At 43.3% G+C, this 20,048-nt stretch overlaps 1 protein-coding gene and 1 long non-coding RNA gene across 3 annotated transcripts in view; one reads left to right on the top strand and one right to left on the bottom strand.

Annotated features, from left to right (window-relative positions):
• LOC308283909 (histone H1-like) overlaps positions 1 to 20,048 on the bottom strand; it is a gene marked incomplete at both ends in the record, with an annotated part of 141,916 nt that overhangs the window by 36,169 nt on the left and 85,699 nt on the right. The window lies entirely within an intron of this gene.
• On the top strand, positions 12,715 to 15,952 carry LOC308283967. The gene is made up of 3 exons (XR_013961980.1): positions 12,715 to 12,764; positions 13,682 to 13,827; positions 15,351 to 15,952. It is a non-coding gene; the product is annotated as an uncharacterized lncRNA (long non-coding RNA).

The raw sequence follows: 20,048 nt of genomic DNA, 5'->3' as shown, positions 1-20,048 counted from the left end.
CAGAATGCCATCTAACATTTTCATGTGAAGGACCCCCAAATTGATGTTGTCTGTATTTAGCCACGGACCCATTTGAAAATATATTAAGCAAGGGACCCATGTGTTGTTAAATATACAAATAAAACTCAAGAATATTCCTAATTTGTCCCCACTCCCAAAGAAAATCTATATGTTTTCAAAAATAGCAGTGTGCTATTTTTTGTGAGTTTGGAAATCTTATAGGGAAACTGACATTTCAGGGAAATATGGGTGCCCCAGACCTCACTTTGGGAGAACTCTTCCTGGACACAAAACCCAGAGAAGTGAGGCCGCAATCACGGGGTCCAATTCATTCTCTATGTAAGTCACGTGGTTTCATGTCGTTACCGTGTCTCTTGCTCAACCGAAGGCTGTCTTTTGGCCAAGAGATTTGCAAGAGACAAAAAACCATGTGAGTCACGTGACCTTAGCTATTGCAAATGTTTGTACGGCGCCTAAGAGCAACCTTTGCTCCCAGCAGGAGAAAAAAAAATCTTACCAATAGAGATGTGTTATGTACTCATCAGTTCTATCACCACCTTTTCATTTATTTACTCTGATATGCATTAACACACATAATAATGATACTTGATTCTGAACTCTATGAAAAATATACATATTTGTATCTTTTTTATCACACGCACGCACGCACGCACGCACGCACACCCTTTCCCTTCAAACTGCTTATGCACTACCTGCACTCAAGGGTGCCATATCTGAAATGCCATCTTGGAATCTGGAGGTTCAAGCCATTTGCATGCCTATCTCAACTCCAACCTTGCCTTCTTGTCCAGTGTGTTTGAAAACGTTGTAGCTTTGGTCCATAGCGCGCGCGCACACGCACACACACACACACACACACACACACACACACACACACACACACACACACACACACACACACATTATTACATTATTCATGTCCGCACTGTTTTGAAAAGGTTTCGTTTTTATGTTAGTCCTTATTGAAGTTTCAAATATTTTACGCTTTTACTTTTCTGCTCCTTATTAATATGCAGTTTTTCTGTTAAGTACTTCATATTGAGCCACATTTCAAGCCATGAAAGGTGCTATACAAATAGTGCATTATTGTAACCCTGCGTAAGTGTTTTATAGACATGAGTTTTGTTTTACCATGTAGCATACAGTCATTCCCTGTAGTGCAAGACAAATAGTCTAGTATTAGCAACTTACTGTATGGCCATACAGCAGCATTTACTTTGACTGCATTGCATGCATTTCACCGGCAGATGGCAATCACGAGTCATCTATCGGACAGCTGAGCTGCATGATCAAGGGTAGAGTATAATAAACATTTATGCTCATCTCTCTCTGATAGTAATACTAGCATGCAATAACATAGTGTGCTTTTTCAATTGTGTGAATGTGCCTGTTAAAATTCACACTGATTAGATAGCCTTGGTGATTCCCTGAATGTTTAGATTCAGGTCTGACTCGACTAGTTGACTACACCAATATTCTTGGCTTGGGTTGTGGCACATTAAACATAGTCACCCAAAATACTGCATTTGGATCACTGCACCATACCAGCTAGCCTTACACCCGCTCACAGGTTGTTGTTTTGTGTTATATGCTTCAACTTTCAACCTACTTAATCCATAATTCCGGATCCATACTGTCATATTATGAAAATGGCTGATTTACAAGCTTAAAGTGCCCTGAGCTTGTAGATGGGCTATTTTCACTGTTTTAGACAAATCTTACATGAACTTTTGTGGGAAATCTTTGAATATTTGCTAACACATAGAGCCAACATGGTTAATTGTGGTTAAGGATCTCTGGCAAGTCACTCCTCTATGGTTCACATCAGTTCAGCCCAGCTGATCATGAAGATACATTCATACTCAAAGGATTAGAGAAAATAAAACTGATTGAATTTAATATAGATCATATCATCCAGGTGCTATTTACCGCATATGCACACCTTGTTTGCTTTCATAACCTGTAACATTGCAAATACTGACCTCTGCTAGTGACTTATGTATGACTTACAGTAGCACTTGACGACCTTGCTGTCTTAAGCAAAGGCTAACATGTAATATAGATTGCAAAAATTCCATGAATAAAGTAGTGAAAAAAGCCTATCTACAAGCTCGCAACGCAGCGCGAAACAACATGTTGTGTGCTTGTAGGTCTCTCTAGTTTGGGTCGCAGGCAAACGTCTCGAACTTGAAGGAAGGAAGGAAGGAGGGTGGGTGGGTGGGTAGGTAGGTAGGTAGGTAGGTAGATAGATAGATAGATAGATAACCTTCCTTGCAAAATGTTACAGTGATTATATGCTGCATTGAAATTGATTAAAAGTAGGACTAAATAGACACTTCAAAGTAGCCAAGTCAAAAGTTTTATTTTTGATAAAACAGATACAGTATGATCATAACATCATCATTATCATCATGGACATTTTTGTCCTTTTTTAAACAATTCAGATAATTTTTGAATAGCCAACATATAAATGGAGGAATAAAAAGGTCAAGTGCTTGTGATGCTATATAAACTATTTTCACCGGGGACCCCTTGGAACTGGATAATATCCACATTTAAAGACTACTATGGTTAATGCAGATGACAAATCACATGTGAAATGTAGAGTGACAAATACCCCCCCAACTTAAAACTAAAAGGTACTACATTATTAATCATTGTTCTCATTTCCTACCATCAACATCATAGCCTCATCATCATCATCATCATCATGTTCCACAGTTATACTGAACTTCCGTGGTAACATCGTCAGAGGTAGAGTTTCAAACGTGTGAATATATGGAACAAGTTTGTTTGTGAAAGTGTGTGTGAAGGTGTGTATGTGTGTGTTGGTGTCAGGGTCAGAGAAGGACAGCTTTCCTCTGTTCCAGTCCAGCTTGACTCTGATCTTCTGAGGTTTCTGCTTCAATGAGATCTCAGTGAATGGCCCTGGTGTGCAGGCTACACTGTATACCTTCGTCGAACTCCATTCTCCAAAATAGACGTGGCATGTCGTCTGTGTCCTCACGGAACTCTTCAGACACACCCACATCCCAGTTTGTATTGTCTCCAACCTCCACATCCCAGCTGTGAATCCCTGAGTCAAAGCGCTCTGAAGCCTGGACAACCGTGTTTTCAGACTATGTGAAGGGATTCTGTATCGCTGGATCATATCTCAGAGTGGTCATATCATCAGACAGGACAAGTCTTTCATAGACAGTGCAGGGGTCCAGAATGACTGGATGGTAGGAGACAATGTCCTTCATCTTTTCCCAGACTCTGAAGGTCAGGTTGCCCAGGTGTTTGGCCACGTCTAACAGGTCCCATGCGTAGTCCCGCGGGTCCTCCAATGTGAACTGGGCACTTTCCATTGTAGTCTTGTAGTTCTGTAGGAATGAGATGTGGTCAGCTCTCAGATCCTCCTCTATGGCTCTGATTGTGTGTGAAAGGGTTGATATATCTCTGTTAAGACCCTCAATCTTCTCCTTCAACATATGACTCTTCTGCTGCTCTTCTGCTCTCACTGCAGTGATCCTGGCCTCCTCTTCTTCATGAAGGAACATATGGAGTCTCCTAAACTGTTCTGACAGGGGGTGGAGCTTTGACACACCACAGCTGATTAACAATGGTCTCTCAAACTGATGGTTATGGTAAATACTCCAAAACACAATGTAAGATCAGACAACAAACATTACACCATAAATATATGATATTCTATGTTAAACAATTCTGACAAAACCCATACTCTAAGAGGCTGAATGCTTATAAATACAAAGAGACACAAATAAATAAATAAGCATAAATAAACATACCGTTGTGTGTGTTTGTTGTGTGTGTGTGTGTGTGTGTGTGTGTGTGTGTGTGTGTGTGTGTGTGTGTGTGTGTGTGTGTGTGTGTGTGTGTGTGTGTGTGTGTTCTGATTCTGATTTCATGAATTTCCCGAAATTAGAACACAAATATCGTGAAAACAGCCGATCTACAAGCTAACATGTAAGCCGTTGTGAGCTTGGTTATTAAATATACAACTCCTCATTTGACCACACCTCATACGCCAGACCAGTTTCGATCATATCAACAGCCCTATTCAGCTCGTCAAAATTCAAATTATATTTTAAAAGATGCGTCTAGAACTATATCTACATGTATTGAGGAACATCTCTTTACACAAGCAAATAGGTGGCTCTTAAAAGAGCCGTTTTGGGGTTGTTGCAGATTGACATAAAGATAGCACGTTCTCCACGGATACGACGGGCCAGCTGGATGTCTTTGGGCATGATGGTCACCCTCTTAGCGTGGATGGCGCACAGGTTGGTGTCCTCGAACAGACCGACCAGATAAGCCTCGGCTGACTCCTGCAGAGCCATGACGGCGGAGCTCTGGAAGCGCAGGTCGGTCTTGAAGTCCTGTGCGATCTCCCTCACCAGGCGCTGGAAGGGCAGCTTGCGGATCAGCAGCTCGGTGGATTTCTGGTAGCGACGGATCTCCCTCAGAGCCACTGTACCAGGGCGGTAACGGTGAGGCTTCTTCACCCCACCGGTTGCCGGCGCGCTCTTACGAGCTGCCTTGGTGGCGACTGGCGAGCTGCTTCCTGGGCGCCTTGCCGCCCGTGGACTTACGAGCCGTCTGCTTGGTTCTTGCCATGGCTGAACACAGCGCAGTGCTGCCTATGTATGCGTCTGCGAGACGCCGCCTTTCTCTGATTGGTCAGTAGGCTCCTTCTTTGAGACATGTCTGGCTGCAGACCACAGATTAGGGGGGCGGATTGTGTGAGGGATGCTATTGGATAGTATGAGAATGACTCAATCCGCCCCCTGGAATCTCAATCCACCCCCTATGACGTTGCACGGACGGGGCGGAAGTCTGGTGAGGGAAATGTTTCAGAGTCCTGCTGGACTTAGAAGAAAAACTGATAAGCCGTTTTTCTTCTGAGTCCTGCTGGACTTAGAAGAAAAACGGCTTGTGAGGGAAATGTTTCAGAGTCCTGCTGGACTTAGAAGAAAAACGGCTGGTGGGCCCGGGGGGGTCCCTGGAGGGGGTCCCCGGGCGGCGGTGCTCGGAGGCCCGCCAGGGACCACCGGGGACCGCCGCTGGTGGTCCCCGGTGGTCCCTGGAGGTCGCCAGGCCCGGTTTTCGGGGCCTGGCGCCGGCCCTGGGGGTCCGCGGGGGTCCGCGATGGCACCATCGTGTGCGGGGCGGCGAGCCGGTTCCGACGGTACCAGGCTCGAGCGCGAGGCCCAAAGGGCGGTTGAATAGGAGCCTAAAGCGTTTGGCGAGCTTGGGTATCTGCTATAGATGCGAGATTTTTTCTAAGTCCAGAATATCCACAGGTCCCCATGGAGCTTGCTGGTATAGAGGCCGGCGCTGGGTGGAGTGTGGCCGAGGAGGGAGCCCCTAGTCGGCCTAGAGGGTGTGGAGGGTCGGCCCTGGTGCTCTGGAGCTCCGAGCTCCAGGCTCCCTGGCTCAGTGCCCACTTTAAGCACTGACTAACACTAAAAGGCAGGGGCAGGGGAGACAAGCTCAGGGGGTCCCCGGGACCTCCAGAGAACCAGGGACCACCTTTTGCATCCCAAACCCGAGTAGAGACACCCATCTGGGCCACTTTCCGCCCAGCACCAGCATACTCGACCACCTCCGGAGCTCCAGGGCCGGGGGGGCAGCGCCGTCGCCGGCCTGCCCCACCGAGAGTGCCCCCAGGTCGGCCTCGAGCGGCGAGGGGCCGGCCCCTGGGCCCTGGAGCTCCGGAGGTGGTCGAGTATGCTGGTGCTGGGCGGAAAGTGGCCCAGATGGGTGTCTCTACTCGGGTTTGGGATGCAAAAGGTGGTCCCTGGTTCTCTGGAGGTCCCGGGGACCCCCTGAGCACCAGGGACCACCTTTTGCATCCCAAACCCGAGTAGAGACACCCATCTGGGCCACTTTCCGCCCAGCACCAGCATACTCGACCACCTCCGGAGCTCCAGGGCCGGGGGGGCAGCGCCGTCGCCGGCCTGCCCCACCGAGAGTGCCCCCCAGGTCGGCCTCGAGCGGCGAGGGGCCGGCCCCTGGGCCCTGGAGCTCCGAGCTCCAGGCTCCCTGGCTCTCTCCCCCCCTCCCTCCTTTGAAAAACTCTCCAGAGCAAAGTGGGAACTTCCTCCATCAGGAGGGTGCCCCGTCCGTGCAACGTCATAGGGGGTGGATTGAGATTCCAGGGGGCGGATTGAGTCATTCTCATACTATCCAATAGCATCCCTCACACAATCCGCCCCCTAACATACTATCCAATAGCATCCCTCACACAATCCGCCCCTAATCTGCTGTGGTCTGCAGCCAAACCCACTTGCCTTCTTTGGGGAGGGACCAAAAGCCACTGCACAACACTCACTTTTATTTCTCAAAATCCCCAGGTTATCCCACATAAGTCTACCCTTGATGGCACATGTTTGTTCTTTTTCAATTAGTTTTTCCAAATCATTATTTAGTCTATTTACAATTATCTTATCAAGTATTTTATAATCAATGTTCATCAAAGTGACATGCCTCCAAATATCTAAGTTATTCGAGGGCCCTTTTTTTCTGCTGCTCTAATAGATAGTACTATGGATTAGTTTCTAGCAAACTGAACATGCATTGCTGTGTATGTTTTATGACATGGGTTAAATAATCTATTCAAGTGACAAACAAAATAACACTTGGCATATACTTAAGTTCTGTTGTATATGAATAAGTAGGCATATTTTGTTTTAAACCATTCACTCATCTAATTGACAGTTCTAGATTATATTCATTTGCTCAAAGTGTCAAAAACTGCCAATTATGGACTATCAATTTATTTTACTTGTCATTTTATATTAAACAAATTAGCCTATAAATCATTATGACCACAGTATACATTTGTGGTTATTTTGTATTTTATAATGTATTGTAGTATTATGCATCTTCTATGTTCGCGTGTATAAAATGGATTATAATTAAATCATGTAATCAGACAAAACAGTCAATTTATAACAGTCAATAATATAATAGACTGCAAACATTAGGCCTACCTTATGCTTGAGGGTCAGCTTAAAAAAAAAAATAAAAAAAAAAAAAATATATATATATATATATATATATATATATATATATATATATATATGTAAGGCAATGGAATGAATCTTTATATTGAAAGAGCCTTTGTCAAACGAATGAAGCAGGTTTATTTCTTGGCTGCTTTCTCGGTCTTCTTGGGCAGCAGAACAGCCTGGATGTTGGGCAGCACACCGCCCTGAGCGATGGTCACTCCACCCAGCAGCTTGTTGAGCTCCTCGTCGTTGCGGACGGCCAGTTGGAGGTGACGGGGAATGATACGGGTCTTCTTGTTGTCCCTGGCAGCGTTTCCAGCCAACGCCAGGTTCTCGGCCGTCTCAACTCGAGCACAGCCGCCAGAGAGACCGGGGTGCCTGCCCGATACGCTGGGCGTCGTAGCCTTCACGCTGCGCAGCAGGTTGTGGAAACGACTCATGACTCACGAGACTCAACTAAACCGAGATGCGAAGGTCTTTGACTTTACATTCCCTGCAACAGACAGTCCTATTAGTATCGATGATGAAGAAGAAAAAATAAAACATAACACAAGCGCATTGAGAGCGTGTAGAGTAGCCTACTTTTAGTACTTGAGTACATTTGAATTCCGGACTTCTACTTGCAATTTCTGCATTGTGGTATTGATACTTTTACTTAAGTAAAACATTTGAGTAGACCCCCGACCCCTTTTTTCGGCTATATATGTAATATATCTGTCACGATGATAGGCATATATGGACGGAAATAAAAGGATATAGAACAAACAAGTCGCTAAAACCCTCCGTGTCCTCCCGTGAGACTCGAGTGTGACCCACTGCCATAGCCCGGGGAGATGAGACAAGTCTGGGGGGGCGCCGCGGCAAAGCCACGGTTCTCATCGTAGGAGCAGCGTATGTGACCGACCGGCGGGTAAATGTGTACGCACAACAAACAAAACTAATTGCCCATTATTATTTTACACTAATATAATATAGACCAGGGATCCTCCATGTCCTGACCACGGCCGTTCGCTCTACGGACCCCAAGCATTTAGTCAAATATCTCCACGTTTTCACTTCTCCATTGTTGGTTCTCTTCACTGCATGAGCTGCAGATTGTACTGTATGTGGACTGTGTGTGTGTGTGTGTGTGCGTGTGTGTCAGGGAACGGGACTGTCTCATCTGCAGTGGCCTGTGAACCGAATAGGCTTCTTCACTCCGCCGCTTGCCGGCGTGCTCTACGAACCGCCTTGATAAAAGCCGTTTCCTGGCCGGGCGGTTTGACCATAAATGAATAGGAACAATCTTTATATGAAACAGTGGGTGGCTCTTAAAAGAGCCTTTGTTGGGTTTCAGTCTTCTCCGGCGATTCTTAATCAGGCGAGGCGGAAGGACTCATTCTGAAAGTTGACGCCAGCTGGCATGCCGAGCCATGCTGCTTGAGCCACAATCAGGACCCGTTGATCTATTAGCAGGGCAGCAATAGAGAAACGAAGCCATGTCGTCATTTGTGCGTAATGACGCCCTCTAGGGGGTTCATGCTGGTATTGTTTTGTATTCAAATCGCCATTGGGAAATTTGCGATTGCCGCATATAAGGACTGTGTTAAAAAAATAAACACACCATGTGCGCGTTTCTGTCAGCGGGGGGGTTCTGCATAGTTTATGATATTCATTCATATCTGATATAGCCTGTTGTCAGAGAAAATGTAATCAACGCTGTCCTAAATGTTGGAAACTACAGAGAGACACTCGTGTCTGGGACAGACTGTCGCTGAGAGCATGTCCGCGCACATGGTGTGTTTATATTTTTAACACAGTTCTTATATGCGGTGATCGCAAATTCCTCAATGGCGATTTGAATACAAAACAATACCAGCATGAACCCCGTAGAGGGCGTCATTTCACGCCATTTCACGGAAGTGACATCACACTTCGCTGCTGAATAGCGGTGTCGATGTCGTTAGCGGTCGGGTTTGGGAGACCCCAATCCGCCGCCACAGCGTTGAGGTCCACCTGGATCTGAGCCCATGTCCAATTGTTGCCATCTCCCAGCATGTCAAGGATGATCATCGCTAGCCCGTTGTTTTGCAGGAACAGGTTTGCCATGGTAGTTATTCTAGAAGTGCCGTTCAGAAGATAGATGATGAGTAGCGCCTATGGCTTTATGGACCTATATTTATTCTTGATCTGCGGACGTAAGGGTGGACACCCAAAGAAGGGGCTGGCCCTTTGACACCGCATGAGAACCATGGAGTCTCAACCCACTGGGCTGTGTGCAGAATACGGAGACACTTGTGTTTTCTACACAACTAAAACGAAATAAAACACTTGCAAACAAAAGTATCATAGTCAAATGACAAGTTGAGCAGAGAGCAGACTAGTTTCACATCGGAATAAAATCATTTTGAGCCCTAGGGGGTCCTGAGTTTTGTTTTGGGACCATTAAAACCTCAATACATGTAGCATTGTTGAGTAACTTTCATGTCATTTGTCTTTTAAAATACGTTTAAAATATATTACCCTGAACAATATTCACTGCACAGCAAGTTAAATGTCTGAAAATGTAATACAAGTAAAACAAGACATGTGTGTCAAAGTTTTTTGTTTAAAAGTAATCATTTTCCAATGTCTTAAAGCACAACTGTGTGTGTGTGTGTGTGTGTGTGTGTGTGTGTGTGTGTGTGTGTGTGTGTGTGTGTGTGTGTGTGTGTGTGTGTGTGCGCGCGCGCTCTTTGTGTGTTATACAATTGGAGCGTGGCATGATATGTATAACTCCTCCCTCTGAGAGTCACATGAAGGCCAATCAAATGATTTCGATTTGCACACGACATTTGCATAGACCTCCTATATTAATAACGGTGCAACGCCGCCTTCAGTCACTTCGTTTCTTCTCCTTCGACATGGAGCCACACCAGCTGTTACGAAATCAGCGCCCAAGGAAGGCTGCAAGAAAGCCGTCTCCAAGACCGCCGCAAAGGGCGGCAAGAAGCGCTGAAAGTCCAGGAAGGAGAGCTACGCCATCTACGTGTACAAGGTGCTGAAGCAGGTCCACCCTGACGCCGGTATCTCTTTCAAGGCCATGGGCATCATGAACTCCTTTGTCAACGACATATTCGAGCGCATCGCCGGTGAAGCCTCCAAACCGGCTCACTACAACAAGCGCTCCACCATCTCATCCAGGGAGATCCAGACCGCCGTCCACCTGCTGCTCCCCGGTGAGCTGGCCAAGCACGCCGTGTCTGAGGGCACCAAGGCTGTCACCAAGTACACCAGCTCCAAGTAAACTGTCCTGCCTGCTCTAAACACAACGGTCCTTTTAAGGACCACATATCTTTTCAACAAAGCGTTTGTTCCTATAATGGTGTGCTGAAAGGAACCTATATTGTGATTATACATATAATAACACAGAGTTATAATATATGATTGAATATCAGTTATGTGACGGCGTCAGACGCAGTAAGGACATATTTAAATTTATGACTAAGATCAGTGTCAAATAATCAAACCACATGAATAAATACAATAAAGAGAAAGGCTGCCTGCTACAAATTAAAGGGGCACTCCAGAACAACACTTTTCAACCTAAGTTCATATAATTGGTCCTCACTCAAATGTATTTTTTTTTCTCAGAGGAGGGCTGTGGGCAGGTCAGAAACCCATCGTCTTGTGACATCATCGATTAACTGCAGGCTTTCTATTCCTGAAAAGTTTCAATTTTAAAGTGGAAGCCATTGTTCTCGCGATAATAAAAAATCTAAATATTTTTTTCAAAAATATTGATTCAATTTTTTGTGTGTCACACACACACACACACACACACACACACACACACACACACACACACACACACACACACACACACACACACACACACACACACACACACACAGAGATAAAGGGTGTTCAATAGCACATATTTATGAAAAAGAGAGAGGGCCAATCGGGTGGTTAGCTGGTTTGGCAGAAAGTGTGGAGTTAGGTTTTGTCCCAAGCACTTTTTACTACGTTCCATTGGTTCAATATTATTTTAACCAACACTCAGATGTAAAGTGTGTTCACTAGCCCTGATTTATGCCATAAAAAAAATAGAGTTAAGAGGTTTTGGCCAGACAGTGAAGAATAACCGTGAGGCGTTGTGTGCTTGTAGATCTGCTATTTTTTGAGACAGTCTTGAGTGATGAAGCAGGGCTTTACTTTACGAAAAAACATACACATTTGAAACTTGAAGAAACAAGGTTTCTCCCCAAAAGTGACGATATGCAGTGGTTTGAGTTGTCTACACCAAAGGGCCCACAATGCGTCACAACATGCGTGCTGCTTGTACACGGCGTCTATTTTTTGCTGAATGCTCGCCCCCTGAATAGAGACGCCAAAGGGTTCATGTTGTTAAAGATGTTAGATGACACATACAAACAGCAAACAGCTCTCTTCCTCGGGTAAAAACACTAACAAATGTAGAACACACATTGCAAACACAGGGAAAACACACGCAAACCCAGGTGGCTGCAAACTTAAAGCCGCAGAGTCTGCATGCAGTCGAGTAAAGTAAATAAGAACCTTTACTCCTTTACCAATTTTCTGTACTTTTACTTCTACTCTACTTCTCAGAGGCAAATATTGTACTTTTACTCCACTACAATGAGTTGAAAACTATAGTTACTAGTTACTTTTTAGATCTTGATTATTACTGCAAAATATACATCAACCTCTTCAGCCCTATATACATTTCAGCCATTTGAAAATAGCTGAGCTCACAATGCGTCGCCATGCAACTTGTTGATCGGCTATTTTCAAAGATTTTTATACATTTGAAAACGTGTGAAGTGACATTCTGCAAAATGAATTCTTACGGCACCAATACTAATACCAATACTTTTGTACTTTTAATCAAGGACATTTCAAATTCCGGATTTCTACTTGTAACAAGTAGAGAATTTCTGAAGTGTAGTATTGATACTTTTACTTAAAGGGGAGCTCCGGTCGTTTTCAAGGGCTTTTGTAATCCCATAATATGATATTCGAACTTGGAAAACAAAAAAGAATTTTATTTTGGATGTACATTTACATTTTTTTGGAAATGCGAAGCTATGACCTCACTTCCTACAGCACCTCCTACAGCACCCATAATCCTTTGCGCAAGCAGCGCTTGGAGAGAGACGAGAGCCAAAGCTAAGCTAACAGCGTAACCATGATAACATCCTCGCTGCGTTGCTGTTTTAGTTTGTTTGTGCTGTTGCTGTTGGTTGGAAGTCACGTAGTAAGAAGATGGGATGTTATGACCGCAGTGATGCTGAGCAGTTGTAGAAGTTTTGAAACGTGTGCAACTGTGTCGGTGAAACAACATGGCATTGTTGTTTTACCGTGGTGTGATGATTGAATGAAGCCGAGCGACGGAGCGAGCCCCGGGTGCTGCTGCACAGAGATGTAATGGCAGGATTGATGGACACAATGCAAAGCTAAGAAAACAAAGACCACAATAAAGGAGAACGCGGTTCCATCTGTATTCCCCCAAATACGGTGAATGGACAACTGCTGAACTGTGCCTTGTAAAAAGAAGCAGAACATAGGTATGTACTGTATGTTTGGAATTAAAATGCCACTCTACGAAACATAATGTATAATGTACAAGCAAAGGTTGCAACTTGATTCATGTTTGTAACACTAATTGTGTTGTCATCTCTTGTCTTTAGAATCATCCATCTAATGGGTGGAGAGGCTTCATATCAAGGTGTATTCTTTCAAGAGGTAGGACTACCTTTAGGCTATTGTTATTGCTAGCGATGCTACTCTTTAGCCTGTAACACCAGTGCGGTTCCAACATTAATGTAAATGTGCGGGGCACCCAAAAGTGGTGAGATAAAAGTCAACAGAGGGGACTGTATTATAATGTATATGAATCGACAAACAACCCCTCCCCCAGTGGCTGCACAGTAATTATGATGTAACGTGAGCTATTATAAATGATGATGATGATGATGATGATAATACCCTCTGATTCCTAGTGTAGGCAACCAAACGTTGGGTACTTACAACTGTGAAGTGTGTGAATCACTAGAATATATTTTATTCAGACAAACTCATAAACAAACTGAATCCACATAACTCCACTAAAACACATAGCAGTACTGTAACACTCCCCTTCCCTCATTTTTTTTACTGATTAGGTGCGTGGTCTAAATGTTATTGTTTTTCTAGATTGATATTCCTATGCATTTGTTACATTGTTGTTGATGTACTGACATTATCCTATTATCAATATTACCTGCTTATTGTAAATCGCTTTGGATTAAAATCTGCTAAATGCCTAAATTGTAATCATCCAGCACTTTTGCCAGTTACTTTTTATTCTTTTGTACTACACTGTAGTATAAAGTAGGGTTTAAACTTACAAACAAAAAACTGTTTAAATATGGAGATAAGAGGTTTGTGCCCGAGAGCAACCCCCCAACATTACTTGAAAGATGTAACATGGTAAAATGCAGTGTTACTGTTGTTAGCTTAGATCTGTTCTTTTTTTAGCAAACTGGTTTACGATTCTCATTATTGCATGGTGTGATTACTAGAAATGGGGTAAAAGCTATGGCAACATTTTGAAATGTCATTGTAAAAAATCTGTTTACCCTGAAACTTTTTTCCTCCTCTTTGTCTATAATTGCATACAGTAAGGTGCTGACACATCACATAATCCACCGTCCAAGATGATGTCCATAGCAGTCCTGCGGGAAGACAGCGGTACAACTGTCTACATCGCCCTTTGAATGAAGAGATCAGGCATTGACACTAAGGCTTGCCCACCTGCCCCCGGCAGGTAAATAAAACGTCAGGGCAGGTGAAGTTGGCTTTCAGGTTGCCCGACAGGGCAAGTGCGCTCATTTGAGAGGGGACACAAATGTCTATAAACACAACACGAGATATCTGTCTAAACACCTGAACGTGGCCAGTGCGCTGTGTCTTCTGGTCTGTGGAATGTAAAATAAGAGCACTATTTACCTATAATGTGCTGTTTTTACTGTTGCTACATTAAAAAATATAAAATAACAAGTGTGAAACCATAGACATATTCAATCATAGCTAAAGTATTTGGTATTTGGATTCGGAGGTATTGAGGTATGACATTTTATCGCACAGCCCCAGAAAGTAAATAAATAAGTGTTAAATTGCGGTAATTAAAATCGTACCTATCATTTTATAATGGACGATTTACTTTTCGGGCAAGTGGGCATTACCTTCGGGCAAGTAGAACATGACCTGTACTTGCCCGATGGGCAAGTGCCTCTGAGACCTTTAGTGTCAACCCCTGGAGATGCCGTAGAAGAAGCAGCTTACTAGGAACTCCCAGGAATATTATTTACTCTCTCGATTCATACAGCAATGTGATCTAATTTTTCAATATTAGACTACTCTAAAGCCTCTTTCAACTCTAATGTTGCCTTGCCTGCTCTGTACACTAAGTCATGAGCTTGTTATTTTAATAAGTCAAATTGGGAAATCAAATAAAAGTGTGAGAATAATTTTCCAATTCCTAGGGAGAAAAATAATCATTTACAAGAATCGTGCAGCCCTTCTGCAGATATAAGTGTCTGCTAAATTTCTAAATTAGATCAGCTAACACAGGGAACATGTCAGAACCCTAAAACATCCGGGACAACCATGTCCTAGCTCTGGTCCAGAGTGTCAGCGATTCTCACTGACACTCTGACAAGCGGCTGACTCAAAGACTAGACCAGGATTTCTATACCCCTACGAGGGCTCAACTTAGGTCAATAAACTAAACTACTTTACTACTCACTTAACCAAAGGTAGTTTTGTGTTGTTGAAAGTCTATTCTCCACGGTGGGAAGCCTCTAAACCCCACCCACTCTGTAAAATACATTATTTTTGTGATGAAATAAAACGCATCCAACTCTGACCACCGCTTATTTCCAGGTTGTCTGCGGTGGCTTGACGTGGATGCATTTTATTTCATGACAAAAATAATGTATTTTACAGAGTGGGTGGGGTGCTGAGAGGTTTCCCACTGAGGAGAATAGACTTTCAACAACGCAAAACTACCTTTGGTTAGGTGAGTAGCAAAGTAGTTTAGTTTATTTTGACTGAAGTTGAGCCCTCAAACAAGAAATCCTTGTCTAGTCTTTGAGTCACCCGCCTGTCAGAGCATCAGTGAGAATCGCTGACGCTCTGGACCAGAACTACACGTCCCAGACTCTTCTCACTTCTGGCGCCCAAACTGTAGAACGAACTTGCACCTCAGTCTTCCTTTTTCAATTATATTTATTGTATCCTCACCTGTATTACGTGATGTGCATGTTGTTTACATTTATGTTCATACAGGTGCTGTTGAAGCCTTCCACAGTGCTCAAATGCATGCGATTCTGCGCTTCCTGTCCTACATCGCAGTCCTGTCTACATCGCCTTCAGAAGAGATGCGGAAGAAGTGGAACTTACAGTTCCAACCTGGCAGCACACACAATCTTGATGCATACATCGAAATGATCTTGTTTAAAAAATATTAGACTACTAACACTACTCTAACCCCTCTTGCAAATTTAGTTTTGCCTCTGTTGAGAATTGATAGACTGTCATTTGATGGCCGGAGAGTATTGTGAGCTTGTTATTGAAATAAGTCAAATTGGGAAACAAGATGAGAATAGTGTGAGAATAATAGTTCCAATTCGTAGGACTAGGGAGCAAAATAATTATACTTTATCAAGAAGCGTGCCCTTCTGCAGACTAAGTTTCTGCTAAATTATATCATCTAACACAAGGAAGCTGTTCAAACCTTCCCTAATCCATCCAGGACAACGCTCCACAGGTCCTAGCTCTGGTCCATAGCGTTAGTGGAGTTCTCCCTAACGTTATGTTCCTCTACCTTCCGCTCCGGCTTGGCAAAACTGGAAAGCCGTCTCGTCTGGTCCGAAAATAACAAAAACTGTTTCGCCCCTCACCAAACCAAAGGTATCAGAGGGGAGTGAAAGTTTACTCTCCTTGGTAGACACAGTCTGGGCCCCCACCACGCACACTTAATACATTTCAAGGGTGAAATGATGAATATTCCACCGGATGGAGACACTCTTTATGGTTCCAACGTCGTAGAGCTGAATAACACCCAACGAGACTAATGCTCTGTTAATGTGGTCCTCTAACCTGTGCGGAAGTACTGAGCTGGCAATGTGATGGCGAGGACAAATAGTAAAAAAATAGAAATTATGTCTCCATCTGTTGGAATATTTTTCATTTCGCCCTAGAAATATATTTTAAGCGTGTGGTGGGGGCTCAAATTGCGTTCACTAAGTAGAGTAAGCTTTCAACACCCCACTGATACCTTTGGTTTGGTGAGGGGCGAAACAGTTTTTGTTATTTTCTGACCAGACGAGACGGCTTTCCCGTTTTGCCAAGCCGGAGCGAAGTTAGGGAGAACTCCACAAACGCTATGGACCAGAGCTAGTCAGCTACACAGGTCCCAGACTCCACCTTAGCCCTTGCAGGCTTATGCAAAGGTTAAAATGTAATTTAGATAACATGGTATGGAACCTATGCCAGGTTCATTTGTAGACCTGGCATTGTGTGTATACTTTCAATGTAAAAATGTTTTTGATATATTATACTATTTAGACTGACCCTTACCTGTGCTATTTGAAGTGCATGTTGTGTACATTTATATGTTCATACACGTACCTTAATACATGCAGAAATCCTACTCATCCTACACTGGCATGAGAGAACGAGGCATGCTTGCAGTCATTGAACACATTTTGTCCATGTCTTTGTCAGTATTATCTATGAAGCTACCTTCCTTCTGTAAAGATACATCCATTCCATTCTACCTGTCCTTTGTATGACAGCACAAACTCTTAGAACAATAACTGTTTCAATTTCAGGTGGACTCCACACACCAAAAAGGCATACTACAGGCGAACAAAGAATCACATTGTCAATAAAAATATAGGCTATTACATTGTCATGAGCTTTTTTGGTTTAATCCTTGCAAACTGTCATATTTTAGATTTCATTCAAGTATTTTTTTATGCCTGCCTTTATCACCCATTATTTGCTGGACTAGAGCAGTGGTTCTTAACCTTTTCAAGCCGTGACCCCCAAAGCAACTGAACTGGGGACCCCCACCCTGATAAGCACTTGGACTGTAGGAGTTGAGGCATTACATCCGCTTGTTTCCGTTCCACAGATAAATATTGTGAAACTAGCCGATCTACAAGCTCCAACTCCCAGACTCAAAGGTTGAGAACCACTGGACTACAGTAATGCTCTGAAACAGAAGTACTTGCCACTGTGTTTGTTAAACTGCACAGGCTACAATCGACAATTTGATTGTACTGTGTTTACTGTGTTACAAATAGCAGGTTCACACAGCACTCAATACAGTAAAAACAGAAAAGAAGGTAAATCAAATGTATTGAATCTATGTTATTATATATTATGACAAGGGAAGGATCAGATATTTTCACATCTCTATAATACAATATAATGATGCCAGGGTAAGAAGACGTCGACTCTCCACTTGCGACGACTCTCCAGACACTCCAAACGATACTGCAGTGCCTGCAGTGAGAAGAAGAAAAGACTGTAACATGTTGCATTGTCTCTGTCACTCACAAAGGGTTCATCGCCATACCAGCTTAGCAATTAGTCACTTATCTCCCAGACTCCCTCCCCAGTCAGATTTGTGCAGGATGTAATTTGCTGCAAATTAGGTGACTTCATTTAATTGACCATGTTTAAAATATATATTTGAAATAAAAATCCTGTCTCTCACACTTCTGCTAGTGTGCCCACCCTCCCCTGTGCCAATGTTGGCACTCGTGCCTAAGGTTACCTACCCCTGGTGTACATTTTTGTCATGCACATACAAATATTAAATATTACCAGAGACAGTATTATCTGCTAGCCCTAAATAGTAGCCTACTAGTGCTCTCTATTTTTTGAGAGCAGTGGTGTAAGCAGTACTTGTAAAATGTTGTACTTTGTACTGTATTTGTACTTTGAATATTTCCAGCTTTCTGTACTTGTACTTGACTCCAGATCGAATCCAAATATAGTACTTGTACTCCATTACAATTATTTGAAAATGTCAGTTACTTTGCACATAAATGATTATATTATAAAACCTAATTAATCAACTTTAGCCTTATTTTATACCCACTTACCCAGGCTATCTGAAAATAGATGATCTACAAGCTCACAATGCGTTGATGCGATGTGTTGTGAGTTTGTGGATCTGCCATTTTCAAACATTTTGTACTTTTAAAGTATATTTTGATGCCAGTACTTTTACTTCTTACAGAACGTTTCTATATTGCAGTATTGATAGCCTACTTTTACTCAAGTATCTTTGTCCTTTTTCCATCTCTGTCAGAGTGTACAAATGGAACCAAATGGACACGTAGGAGGTACTAGAAAATAAAAGGTTTGAGAACCACAGTACTAGTGGACTCCTAATGTGAAATACTAGTAAAATCAGTGCCATCATACATATTCTAAAGAAAACGTACAGGCTTTACATTCAGTAATTGGGATTAAAATAAGAATGTGTATGCCAGGACACATTGATGATGACACACACATACACAAACAAGTTATACATGAATGAAACATACCATTGTGTTTCGGTTGTCTCCTCCAGTTCAATTTAGGGATCCTAGCAGCAAGAAGTAGAAGTATTCTGCCCAACAAAGGTGGGCAGAATAACTTGGGTGCAGAGAATGGTCATACAACATGTGTCTGTATGATGTTAGCGTAGTGGAGTCCCAGCTGGCAGACGCACGTCTTTTCTCTCTGGTTCCCGTCGCTGTTTTTTTTTTTTTTTTCTTTCTTTTTTTTCCTTCTTCTAATCTAATGTATAGCCTACTCCAGTTCATATAAAAAGTAGTTCTAACGAAGATTCTGCCAGCAAGTCCCTATGTCAGTAGAAAACGTGTCTGAAACAACCATACTGTTTGTTGTTGTTGTGCTAATGCTAGCTAGTGTTGTGTTGAGGGGGGCTACGGCAACCGCACCGGGTCAAATCCCATTGTAGTTTCAGTAGCTTACGGACCATCGTCTAGCTACGTCATAGCTTGGGGAACCCAGGCTTTCCATTGGCCAAAATAGTCTATGACGTAGCTAGACGATGGACCCCTAGCGGCCACAGAACAGTAATGTAAGGAAATAGACGCATTTTAGCATGAACGTAGCTGACTAAAAGAACACAGACTTGGTTGAAAACCGGCGAACTACTCCTTTAAGTAAAAAAAAAAAAGGTAATTTTTCCACCGCTGTCTGCTTGTCATTTGGTCCATGAAGAGGCGTCTCAGCACAAACTCCCTTTAGGGATTAGAAGAGGCGGGGGCCTCTGGGATTCCTTTGAAGCAGGACAACTCAATCAATGTTGAGTGTCGTTCATGGCACGCTTTAATGCATCGGTAGAGTGTTTTCTGCAGGTCTTTAAGTCCGAGTGTATCAAAGGGTGCGTTCGGAAATGCGCCCCGGGTGTGCATGTGCTCAGTGTAGTGAGTGCCTAAACCCAACCCTAAACTCAGTAAAACTATGCCTAAACCCAACCCTAACCTCAGTAAAACTATGCCTAAAACTAACCCTAACCAGACCCGGTGCGCATTTCCGAACGCACCCTTTGATACACTCGGACTGGAAGACCTGCAGAAAACACTCTCCCTTAATCCATCACACCCTCTGGAGAGTAAATCAGCTCAGGGGTGTCGCACCAAATTCTGGGCCCTGGGTACAAGGATTCACTCACATTTTGTGCTTTAAAAAAAAAAAAAAATAGCAGATATACAAGCTCACAACGTGCGCTGCAAGCTTGTAGATCTGCTATTTTTGAAATATCTTGAAAATGGCGTGTGCAAGTCTTTGAATATTTCAAATCCTTCTAAAGGTCTTTGAAAAACCTATGTTTCTATGTCAGTGGTCAACTGACATAGAACTTTTTCATGTGAAGGACCCCCACAATGATATGTATTTGGCCACGGACCCCCATCTCAAAATATTTAGTTCCAGGGACCACCCCCAGAAGCA

The sequence above is a fragment of the Nannobrachium achirus genome (genome assembly GCF_963921795.1).
Source record: "Nannobrachium achirus genome assembly, chromosome: 4".
In the NCBI taxonomy this organism is placed as follows: domain Eukaryota; kingdom Metazoa; phylum Chordata; class Actinopteri; order Myctophiformes; family Myctophidae; genus Nannobrachium; species Nannobrachium achirus.
Note: the sequence above shows the minus strand (reverse complement) of the source record. Positions and strands in the feature narration are given on the sequence as shown.